The following is a 12,883-nucleotide window of genomic DNA, read 5'->3' on the forward strand; positions in this document are numbered from 1 at the left end:
AGAAGCTGCCTTCCAAACGTTAAAACAAGCCCTGTGCAGCGCACCGATCCTGTCTCTGCCAGAAGGAACCGAAGACTTTGTAGTCTACTGCGACGCATCAAACCAGGGGCTTGGGTGTGTATTAATGCAGTGAGGAAAGGTCATTGCCTACGCATCGAGGCAATTGAAAACGCACGAGGTCAACTACGCCACGCATGACCTCGAATTGGGAGCAGTAGTGTTCGCCCTAAAGATCTGGAGGCACTACCTTTACGGAACAAACTGTATTGTCTTTACCGATCACAAGAGCCTTCATCACATTCTCAACCAAAAGGAGCTCAACATGAGGCAAAGACGATGGGTAGAACTACTGAATGATTACGAGTGTGAGATTCGTTATCATCCAGGAAAGGCAAACGTAGTAGCGGATGCCTTAAGTCGAAAGGAATACTCGGGGCGCCGAGTAAAGTCATTAACGATGACTCAGCTGGAGGCCTTGAAACCGGAAAATGTGACGGGTGAGGCATTAAGAGGAATGGATAAAAACCTAGAAGTCAAAGACGACGGAGTTCGTTACCTCATGAACCGAATCTGGACACCGAAGTTCGGTGGTTTTCTGAGACATCATCATAAACGAAGCACACAAAACTCGATACTCCATCCACCCAGGTTCAGATAAGATGTATCTGGATCTCAAAAAGTTGTACTGGTGGCCAAACATGAAAGCCGAAATTGCTACCTATGTAGGCAAGTCTTTGACTTGCGCCAAAGTCAAGGTAGAATATCAGAAACCCTCAGGACTACTACAACAGCCTGATATACCTGAGTGGAAGTGGGAACGGATAACCATGGACTTCATAACCAAACTACCTAAGACCACGGGCGGGCTTGATACCATATGGGTAATCGTAGACAGATTGACGAAATCAGCACACTTCCTGCCGATAAAAGAAACCGACAAGATGTAAAAACTGACTAGGATGTACATCAAAGAGATTGTACGACTGCATGGCGTGCCAAAGTCCATTATCTCAGACAGGGATAGTCGATTTACCTCGCGGTTCTGGCAGTCACTTCAGAAGTCCTTGGGAACTAGGTTGGACATGAGTACAGCCTATCACCCACAAACCGACGGGCAAAGTGAGAGGACCATTCAGACCCTAGAGGACATGCTTAGGGCGTGTGTCGTAGACTTTGGTAAAGCTTGGGATACCCATTTACCACTTGTCGAATTCTCGTACAATAACAGTTATCACACTAGCATCAAGGTTACACCATTTGAAGCCCTCTATGGCCGCAAGTGCAGGTCACCTCTGTGCTGGGCTGAAGTGGGTGACACGCAACTAGCTAAGGGAGAAGTCCCTAATAGCACCCTCACTGGCCCAGAGATAATAAGAGAAACTACAGAGAAGATTGTTCAAATCCGAGAACGATTAAAAGCTTCTAGAGACAGACAGAAAAGTTACGCAGATAACAGACGAAAGTCCTTGGAATTCCAGGTTGGAGATCGTGTGCTATTAAAGGTTTCACCCTGGAAGGGTTTAATACGTTTCGACAAACGAGGAAAGCTGAACCCTAGATACATTGGACCATTCGAGATCCTCGCTAGGATTGGCCCGGTAGCTTACAAGCTTCGCCTACCTCAGGAACTTAATAACGTACATCCTACCTTCCACGTATCGAACTTAAAGAAATGTCTATCCGACGACACCCTCATGATACCACTCGACGAAATTGAAATCAACGAGAGTCTCCACTTCGTGGAAGAACCGGTAGAAATCATGGATCGAGAGATCAAAAGAACAAAGCAAAGTCGTATTCCCATTGTGAAGGTCCGTTGGAACGCTAAACGAGGACCCGAATTCACATGGGAACACGAGGATCAAATGAAACAAAAGTATCCACATCTCTTCCCAATTTCTTGAAGTCCCAGTCAAAAAGCTAAATTTCGGGACGAAATTCCTTCTAACGGAGGGATGATGTGACAACCGTCAAATTCTGGTCAAGTCAAAGTCAAATAAAGTCAACAAGTCAAACCGGTCAACTCTACTAACCCTTGTATACTAGGGTTTACGTTATGTAATTATTGTACAACTCGCTATTTTAATAAGAAGTCATCACTTGGAAAGTTCGTATGTGTAGGATTCTTGAACCCTAATCGGGGTAAGTGATGTAGCAAAGCGATAAAACACTATTACATACCCTTCGGGGGTGTGTAAGACTCTTAAACATGGCTTAACAGGGTTTACGGACCTTGCGTTACAAAGCCAAACACTCAAAAAAGGTCACAAAAGAAGTCTCTCCCAACTCTCTCCAAGTATGTGAAATCTCTCCCAAATCTCTCCAAGTATGTGAAATCTCTCCCAAATCTCTCCAAGTATCTTAAATCTCTCCCAAATCTCTCCAAGTATGTCAAATCTCTCCCAAATCTCTCTAAGTATGAGAAATCTCTCCAAGTATGTGTAATCTCTCCCAAATCTCTCCAAGTATGTGAAATCTCTCCCAAATCTCCCTCAAAATCTCTCTCAACTTTTTATAATCACTCGGGGCATCCCGACCCTTGAATTAGTCAAAAACAGCTCGAAAACGAAAGTTTGCTCGAAAAACAGTCTTAAGGAGTCGAACCTAGCTTAAGGACCGAACCCTCTTATAGGAGCGAAACCCTCTTAAAGTTGAAGCTCCTATTAGAACCGAACCTCGGAACACCTAAGGTCCCTTCGGACCGAACCGCTAGCCTGCTTCACCTTCGGTCCCTTCTGATGAGTGCGCCTGTGAGACCTGCTCGGACCGAACCCCTCACTCTCCGTTCCAATACACCAACCGAACCCTACCTTCGGTTCTAATGCTTCTAAGACCGAACCTCGCCCCTGACTTTAGATTTTCTGTTTTCTTCCCGGTTTTTGACCCAATCTTCGTTTTAAACCCGTTTTTCATTCTTTTAACGTGAGATTTTCACCCAAACTTATATTTTGTCAGATAAGACCCTAAATATTCATATTTTAATCACATTTTGAGGATAATCTTTATCCAAGATTAAAATCTAGTGGGTGAGATATTTAGGTGGAGTGTTGACTTTACCTTTGAGTTATGACACAAGCAACCCTCTACACCCACTCCATAACCATCCCCAGTCACTATTCCACCATACCTGGTCATTCCATCTTCCTTTTCCCACTCTTTTCAGCCAAACACTTTGATTCAAGGATAGAAAAATCCTTATCTCTCCTCCCATTTCACTCACACTCCTCCAAGAAGCAAAAAAAACTCATTCTCTCTCACTATTCCTCTCTAATCTCGAAATTTCAAGGCTGATCACAAGTCCTTCATCTACTCCTAGTAAGTAATATCATTCCTCACATGATTATTTCTCCTTCATTCTACTTAAATCATGGATATCTTACACAAACATCGTCATATTTGTGTTAGATCTTCGAATCTTCAAGCATCTTCTAAAGTGTTCTTGGGTTGAACACTTACTTTCTTCATCATCCATCTTCTGAAACCAAACAAGGTGAGTTCATACCCCTATCATTTCATGTTTATCTTAAGTTTTAAGGGGGGGGGGGGAATACAAGTTAAAACACCAAGAACACAACTAAACTCATCCAACAGCTTTCATCAGAAAAGTTTAACTCCATTCACGGACTGTTTTGGTCAACTTAATCACTTTAGTTTTCAAAACTGTATTAGGTGAAAATAGTTCAGGTTCATACCTTTAAAATGACTACTTACACATCTCCATAAGATTTTTTTACAATTTACGGTGATTTTTACAAAGCTGCCTATCATTTCAAGAACAAATCCGGACCAGTCTGTGAATATGGACTTTTTCACAGAAGTGGGAAGTCACTAAAAATCATAATAAAATTTATGCACAAACTAGACACATTTTCCAAACACTCAGAATTTACGGATTCTAATTTGGACCTTTGATGATTTTTCTATAAATCTTCTAAGAACAGGAAAAGAAATGTTAGCACTAGAAAAATGTTATCAATTTCATTTACACCTTGTAACTTGTTGAGCATGGTGTGTATCATTATGTGCATATATATGTTATATTATATGTCATTTTGTCTTGGTAAATAGACATACATCAGAAAACAAATGGATTTTTACCTCCACAAGTATGGTAATTAATTATAATAAACAAAGTTTATATCCATTGCATACAAACATTTTGATAAACTATTGTAAGTATAGTTTATATTCACTACTACTACTACCATTACTTGATACACTATAATAGGTATAGTTTATGATGCACTTACACAATAAGTTCACTACCAGAGGTTTCATTTACACAAAAAGGGTTTTCATTCACTACACATAAATCCGTTAATGACTAAATTGTGAGACATTCGCTTCATGTTACTTTTCAAGTAATGCACTACAAGTCCTGTATTGTAACTAGAGTCTCTTTGAGGGAGAGCGTGATAGTTGTGTATAGATCTATATTGGGATTGACACCCCACACCTTGTTGTTAGCTACAGTAGGACCTCGAGGTCTACGCGTGACAAATGTCATAACATTTCCGACGCCTGAAGAACGTCATTCCAGGCCATCTAGGTCATAGCATGGTTATAATAACTCACATAAAGTATTAACAACTCATAGGATTTACGGGGATTCCATTAAATCAAACGAGTTTATGTCAATTTAAACTTGCATTGTTTTACTATATAGTATGAAAATTACTTGTACATTTTGGTTTTTGGATTTAAGGCTGCAATTCACACTTTAGGGAAAATATTGGATTTTTCTGGAACAAACATTACTTTTAAAGAGGAAAGGTTTTTATCACTACATTCAAAAGCTTATGAACTCACCAACTTAATTGTTGACACTCTTTCAAACTACTTGTATTCTTAGGAAATAAATAAACAGGTAAACAAGCGCTTTTGAGGATGGGACGTTAAGGCGTCAAACATTTCATTTTTGTCAACATAATGTAATTGATTTGGAAACATGTAAACTTATACTATGGTGTAACTTTTTCAATTATATTTATGTTGGTTGTGTTTACTTTGATCACTATTGCAATTGTTGTTATGATACTATGCATGAAGTCCTCCACCCCTGGACGTTTCCGCCATCCTTGGTTTGGGGGCGTGACATGAAACCACTTCCAAAATATGGAAGTGAAGCGAAGATCTCGGTCTGACACAACCGACACCGACACTCCATGACGTGCCACCACCTCACATGCGTAGATCTCAGCTAGCTTCTCATCCGATATACTCTCCTGGATCGGGATGAAATGTGCACTCTTGATCAACCAATCCACGATGAACCAAATCGAATCCACTCCACGTGCAGTCCTGGGAAGGTTTGTGATAAAATCCATAGTGATATCTTCCGATTTCCACATGGGAATCTCCAACGGCTGCATCTTGCCGTGAGGTTGCTGACGCTCGGTCTTGTCTTTCCTGCAAGTCAAGCACCGCTCTACATACCATGCTATATCCCTCTTCATGCAGGACCACCAATAATCAGGGCGAAGATCCCAATACATCTTCTTCGCCCCCGAATGAATGGAGAATCTCGACTTGTGAGCCTCCTCCATCAGAACCTGGCGTACACCGCCCCAGTAAGGAACCCAGACCTTCCAATGTAGGGTCAACAACCCACGACTGTCATAATCAAATGAAGCTACCTGACTAATGATCCCATCACACTTCCGGCGCTCCTCCTTCATATCCTCGACCTGAGCCTCCCGAATTCGCTCTAGCAGTGGAGTAATCACTGTCATCCTTAGGGATATATCCTGAATCGGAGTCGCGACCGCCTTGCGTCTAAGAGCATCAGCTACCACGATGGGCTTCCCCGGGTGATAAAGGATCTCACAGTCGTAATCTTTCACCACGTCCAACCAACGATGCTGCCTCATGTTCAGATTCAGCTGATCCATCAGGTACCTTAAGCTCTTGTGGTCAGTGTAAATGGTACAACGAACCCCATAAAGGTAGTTTTGCCAAATATTGAGGGCGAAACCATAGCCCCCAGATCCAAATCGTGCGTCGGGTAATCCGCCTCATGAGGCTTCAACTGCCTCGAAGCGTATGCTATCACGCGACCCCGATGCATCAGCAATGCACCCATACCCGTGATCGAAGCGTCACAGTAAACCACGAAATCATCGACACCCTCTGGTAAGGTCAAAATCGGTGCCTCGCACAACTGCTGTCTGAGAGTCTCGAAAGCTGTCAGTTGCTTAGGCCCCCAACGGAATGTCACCGACTTCTTGTTCAGTCGGGTCAATGGAAGAACAATCTTGAAGAAATCATCGATGAATCTCAGATAATAACCCGCCAAACCAAGAAAACTCCGAATCTCGGATGGAGACCTCAGAACCTCCCACTGCATCACAGCCTCTACCATGATCGGATCGAGCAGAATACCCTTTTGGTTGACAAGGTGCCCCAGAAGCTGCACCTAGTGTAACCAGAACTCGCACTTGGAGAACTTTGCGAAAAGTCTCTCCCTCCTCAGTGTCTCCAACACCTCCCTCAGGTTCTCATCGTGCTGCTCCTGAGTCTTGGAATACACCAAGATGTCATCGATAAAAACTATCACAGACTGATCCAGTATCGGTATGTACACGCGATTCATGAGATCTATGAACGCGGCAGGAGCATTGGTGATCCCAAACGGCATCACCACGAACTCATAATGACCATAGCGAGTCCGAAAGGCTGTCTTCTGCACATCGTCGTCCCTGACTCGCATCTGGTGGTAACCCGATCGCAGATCAATCTTTGAGAACCAAGATGCGCCCTAAAGCTGGTCAAATAAATTGTCAATCCTCGGGAGGGGATAACGGTTCTTCACCGTTACCTTATTCAACTCCCGGTAACCTATACACATGCGATGTGGCCCGTCCTTCTTCTTCACAAATAGAATCGAGGCTCCCCATGGCGAACTGCTCAGTCTGATAAATCCCTTGTCTAACAGCTCCTGCAGCGGTGTAGACAACTCCTGCATCTTGGGAGGAGCCAACTGATATGGTGCCTTGGCTATTGGAGCCGCACTAGGAACTTTGTCAATCCTGAACTCTACCTGCCTCTCTGGAGGTACCCCAGGCAAATCCTCTAGGAACACATCCGGGTACTCCCGTATGATCCGTGCATTATGCACGGTTGCCTTACCCTTATCCCGGGTATCCATGACATATGCGACATAACCTGCGTAACGTTGTTGTAGGTAGTGTCTCACCCTCGCTGATGAACACAAAGTTGGTCCATATTGCGGCCTCTCGCCCTGAATCACCAACCCTCCCACACTTGGGGTCCGAACTCACACTAGTTGCTACTCGCAGTCGATCACTGCCCCATTAGGGCTCAACCAGTCGATACCCACGATAACCTTATTCCATCGCAGGGGAATGGGGTCTAAATCCACGGAATATTGCTCATAGAACAAATGCAGTGTATATCCACGATAAACCCTCGCGACCCGAACGGTCCTATAATCCACAATCTCTACATTAAGGGGACAGTCCAAGTCCCCCGGAGCTCCAACAAATTGCTTGCTAAGCGCGAGCGATACAAAAGATCGGGTAGCCCCGAATTGAATAATACCATAGCAGATATGTCGTTCACTAAGAAGGATCATATAACGAAATACATAAACGTAAGAGACAATCAATATAAATAAAGAGATAAGGAGAAGTACATACCCGTCACAACATCAGGAGCTGCACGTGCCTCCTCTGCTGTCAGCTCGAAGGCCCTGCTCTTTGCCACTGGTGCCTCTGACTGGCCCTGACGGCCATCGGTAATCCTCACTGTAGCAGGAGCGGGTGCCACCACCTGTCATGCTGCTGCTAAACTTGGGCACCGGGACTTCTTGTGGCCCCTCTGATTGCACTAGAATCAAATCAGATTAGATACTGTGGTGGTGGTGGTAGCAGTACAGTCCCTGCTGATATGACCAGTTCGGCCGCACTTAAAGCAGCCCGAACTACCCGTCCAAAACGGCAGCGGCCCTGACGGCTCCTCGATCTGTGATCTGATACCTTGGGCTTTTTGCCCGAACTCCCTGTCTGAACCCCCTCTGGTTTCCTCTTCCTCTCCATCTCTAAATCCAGCTCCCTTTCCCGAGCACTCGTTATCATATCCTCCAGCTTCTTGCAGCTGGATCGGCTCACAAACTGCCGAATGTCGCTCCTTAACATCTCGTGGTACCGGGCCTTTTTCATCTCCTCGTCCGCCACATACTGCGGAACAAGAAGCGTCCTCTCCCTGAACATGGCGGTGATCTCATTCAGCGTCTCAGTCATCTGTTGGATGTCGTGGAACTCCCGCGCAAGCTGCTGCATCTCGATCACAGGTGCGAACTTGGCCTTGAACCTGGTCGTGAAGTCACTCCAGGTCATAGTATCAAGGGCAACATCACCAATAGCATCTCCAATCTCCTGCCACCAATCTTGCTCCCTGTCCTTCAGGAGGCAGGAAGTAAGTCGAACCTTGTCCCCCTCGGGACAACAGCTGGTGCGAAAGGCGTTGGCGACATCCACCAACCACCTCCTACTAGCAATGGGGTCCCTAGACTCATGGTAATCTGGACATCCATAAGCTCGAAACTCCATGAATGTCAATGTGCGCGCCCCCATCATGGCTTCCATCACAGTGCGGAATGCACCCAACCTCTCATCCAAAATCTCCAAAATGCCCTCCTTGACCCTAGCGAAGATCACAGGAGTCTGGTCAATGATATTACGCGTGATCTCAGATGAAATGAACTGCCTCATCTGATCATCGAACTGGCCGGCTCCAGAGCCCGAGCCTGATCCCTCGTCGGCGCCAGAACTGCCAACTGGTCTAGTGCGTAGCGTCACCATACTGAAAATACACCATAACAATCATCAGAATACTCATCATAAATCGAGGGATCTCACACGCTACATGTTCGTTGGGTTCATCTCAGCCCTCCTTGACTCGAGTACGGATCCTATGCTTTCAGTAGTACGGGCCCATGCTACCTTCCACATCTATCCTTACTTTCCTCAAGAATAGCCTTAACTCCACCAAGTCCCTTTCACTACTACTGCTTTTCCGCGCTAATCTCATCCTAGGCTTGCCCTATGGTAATCTCCGACCCACTCTCTGCCATCAGCTGCATAAGAATTCCCTACTATCTCTCCCTAACTAGCTCGCGAATACCATTACATATTACAAAGACCAAATAGTTCTTCGAATGAGAGGTCTCTCCCTACAACGGTTGTACTTAAACAAGAGCTGTGAAATAAGGCTAAACCTAACCTTCTGAAATTATTTAGTCCTCGTAATATGTAACTTAGCGTATTCGTTTACTAGTTAGTTAAAGATAGCTAGAACTCCTAAAAGCACAAAGCAAGCAACATTCAGGCATCGAGTAAACATAACCAAGCATATCCTAATCAGGCCATCATATCACTGACTAATCAGTACTAGCATGCAGTTGAATAAGCTATACAATAGACATATATGGCATCCTTCCTAGATCCTTTGCCCTAATCTAGCATGCAGTTCACATATTCACAATTCATATCATAACATAAACGCGTATGGGTAATTTTGGAGAACTTACTTGAGCTTGACTGATTGCATGCACCATACCCTTTTCTCGTTTAAAATTCCTTTTTATAAAAATGAGTTTCTTTTAAAAAATTTTATACCAAGTCCTCAGTTTGAGTTCAGACACACCCAAGAGTGTGCCCGAATCCTTCAAACCAAGGCTCTGATACCAACTTGAAACATCCTAAAATTCATGACCAAAAATTTCATTTTTAAATCATAAATAAACCATAGCTATTAAAATCATTTCATCAAAACATAAGTCATAGTGTCTCAAAACATCATAAACGGTATATCCACGTCAAAACATATGTCAAATATATCAGAGTAAACATCCCAGACTAAAACATCATGGTGTGTGCAATGCAGTCATCCCGAGCTCTTCCCTTTGCTACTAGAAGTACCTGAAACCAAAACTGAAAAGTGTAAGCACGAAACTTAGTGAGTCTCCCCAAACTACCACATACCATACTCATAACCACATAATCACATAAAAACATATCGTGGGCCCAGCCCCTTCATCGGGCATCGCCCGACATCGGACAGTGTCCTGCATCGGGCCCCGCCCGACATCAAGAAAATCTCGATATACATATAAACATCTCAACAATACACATAGAATAACCACATAACATAAACATATTAACATTCCTCAGGCCCTGCCCGGCATCGAAACGAAATCCGAAAAACATGCAAACATTCCTCAGGCATCGCCCGACATCAGACCGTAGTCCGGAACATACAAATATAGACACATACAAGAATCACAAAGACATCAAGCATACAAACATTCCTCAGGAACCGCCCGACATTGATCGTAATCCGAAAAACATATAAACACTCATCGGGCACCGCCCGACATCGGACCATAGTCCGGAACACATACAGTCATAAATACGGGCCGCCATTGGTGCCTTCGACCCGTTAAAATAGGAGGATAAATCACTTCCAATGTCGGAGGCTGGCTGAAACGTCTCTTCCCCGGAATCAGCTGTACTCACTCCCAGAACCAAAACAACCCCTTAGATACCATTTCATACTCATAACCATTTAGGGTCAACTATGGTCAAAGTCAAAGTCAAAGTCAAAGTCAATGTTCCTAGTTGACTCAACTCATCGATTTATCCTTTAACTCACCGAGTTCCTATAAATCTTAGAATCCTGCCTTTTCGAATCAACTCGTCGATTCCTCCCTCAACTCATCGAGTTCTTCCTTTTAACAGAATCGGGACACTTCAGCCCAACTCGTCAAGTTCCTCTATGAACTCGTCGAGTTCTTCAGTCTGTTAACCCTTCTTAATGCATTTAGCCCTTAATCTTCAATCCAAGTCCCAAATTCCAGATCTGGGCTAAAAATACATCTAGGAGGGTAAAGTTTCCAACTTTACCCATTAAACCCACTCTAGAAGAAATAATCTCTAACCCAAACCCAAAAACGCCAAGGTATTGATCCAAAAACAACCAAATCTACAAGATAGACCATGAGATCATAGATTTGGACTCTAGGGACTAAATGATCACGTAAAGTTCTTGCTTTCTCTACATGTATGGCCATTAGAAGCTCCAAAAGGCCGAAATGATGGTCTAAAGGTTGCATGGGACTTCCATGGCTATAAAGTTGGCACCTTTATGCCAAGAAAACCCTTTAAGACCCTAGATCTTAAGTGTTCTCCACTTTGGACGTCCAAATCCCAAGAATCATATCATTTGGACCAAAAACAAGCAAGGAACTCCAAAATGGAGATCTAAATGACCACAAGGCAAGGTTCAAGCTATATACCAACAAAATTCCGTGGATGAGGCAATGATTCTGGATTTATAAGTTCCTTCTTGTGTCCTCAAGCGTTTACTTCTTCCAATGGCTTCAAGTACACACTAAAACACTTAGAATGGCTCATAATCTCTCACAATAACTTTAGGGTTTCAAGATTTAGGTTTAGGGACTAGGAGGCTGGAAATGAGGCCAACACCTTGGGGTTAAGGTGTTTAAATAGGGTGCAAACCCCAAAAATTAGGGTTTCACATCTGCCAGCCTACTCATCGAGTTGAGGCCTCCCAACTCGTCGAGTACGTCACTTAAAATACGCGGCCCTTATGATCTCTACTCGACAAGTTCAGGGCTCCCAACTCGTAGAGTTGCTCTATAAAATAGAATAATTATAAGTTAAATACGTACCAGGAACCAGGCGTTACACCCTAGTAGAAAGAGAATGTACGTAGTGGAATAGTTGCAACTCAAAATGGTAAGTATCAATACCAAATATTAAGTTACATAACACTTAATTAACATCATGAGACGACTGATCAAGTTTTATTAACTTTCATTTAATATGTTATTTATATAAACCCCTTTGTTTTTGAACGAAAATACAATGTTTAAGTGGGAGACGTTTGCCCCATTGTTTAATTCTCAGTTCTCAAATTAAGTAAGATAACACTTAATAACTACTACGACACAACCTTACAAGTTTTATATACTCAAGATCTACGAGTTTTACATATAAACTATAAAATTGTTTTTACTAAACTTCAAGAGTAAACTTGTTTATTTTATGTTATCACAAATGGTAACATGTATTATTTTTATATAATTTGGTATTCAAAATCATTATATAAAAATGCATTTTGTTTATGAGAACCGTAAAAAAATTGATATAAGTTTGACTTACTTCTATTTGTCAAATTTTATACTTTTGAATTTGAATAAGCAATATTTCTAGATGAGTCCAAATACACTTTTACAACTCATTTATTTTATATTTTTTTTATAGAAAAGTACATACTTATAAAACCTGGTCAACCAGATAAATTTTATAAAATACTTTTCGGTATAAAAGTACTTTGTGCCAAAACCTATAGAAGTCACCAACAATTTTTTTGACGTATCTTAATGCACATATTCTCAGTTTTATTACCAGGTTGGAAGGATGTGCATAGAGCTTTTTCTTTTATTTCACTATACTATTTTAAACGCCGATCTGTTAGGTGTGTGTAGTGATTTAGGAATCGTATTTGTCAATGTAATTTCTATTTCGGTAATAATAAAAGATTATATTTGTATTGTTCAATGTATGTTCAATAATTATGATCACTTATTTACATCACACACCTCAGCGTTTCCGTCGGCAGTCGGGGATGTGACAAGATGGGTGTTTTAAATGATTAATTTACAATTAGAAAACGTATTTTTAGTTGGACTTGAATATGTTGGTCTAATATTTATTTCTAAAAGAAGAATATTATATGACCTCAATGTTAGTAGAAATGACGATAATTAAACCACATATTTATAATTAATTGGTGCAAGCATATGAAAATTTAATGAGCGAAAGGGCAAGGTATTAAG

This window comes from Lactuca virosa, chromosome 3, assembly GCF_052849685.1.
Source record: "Lactuca virosa cultivar CGN04683 chromosome 3, Lactuca_virosa_CGN04683_v6, whole genome shotgun sequence".
Classification (NCBI taxonomy): Eukaryota; Viridiplantae; Streptophyta; class Magnoliopsida; order Asterales; family Asteraceae; genus Lactuca; species Lactuca virosa.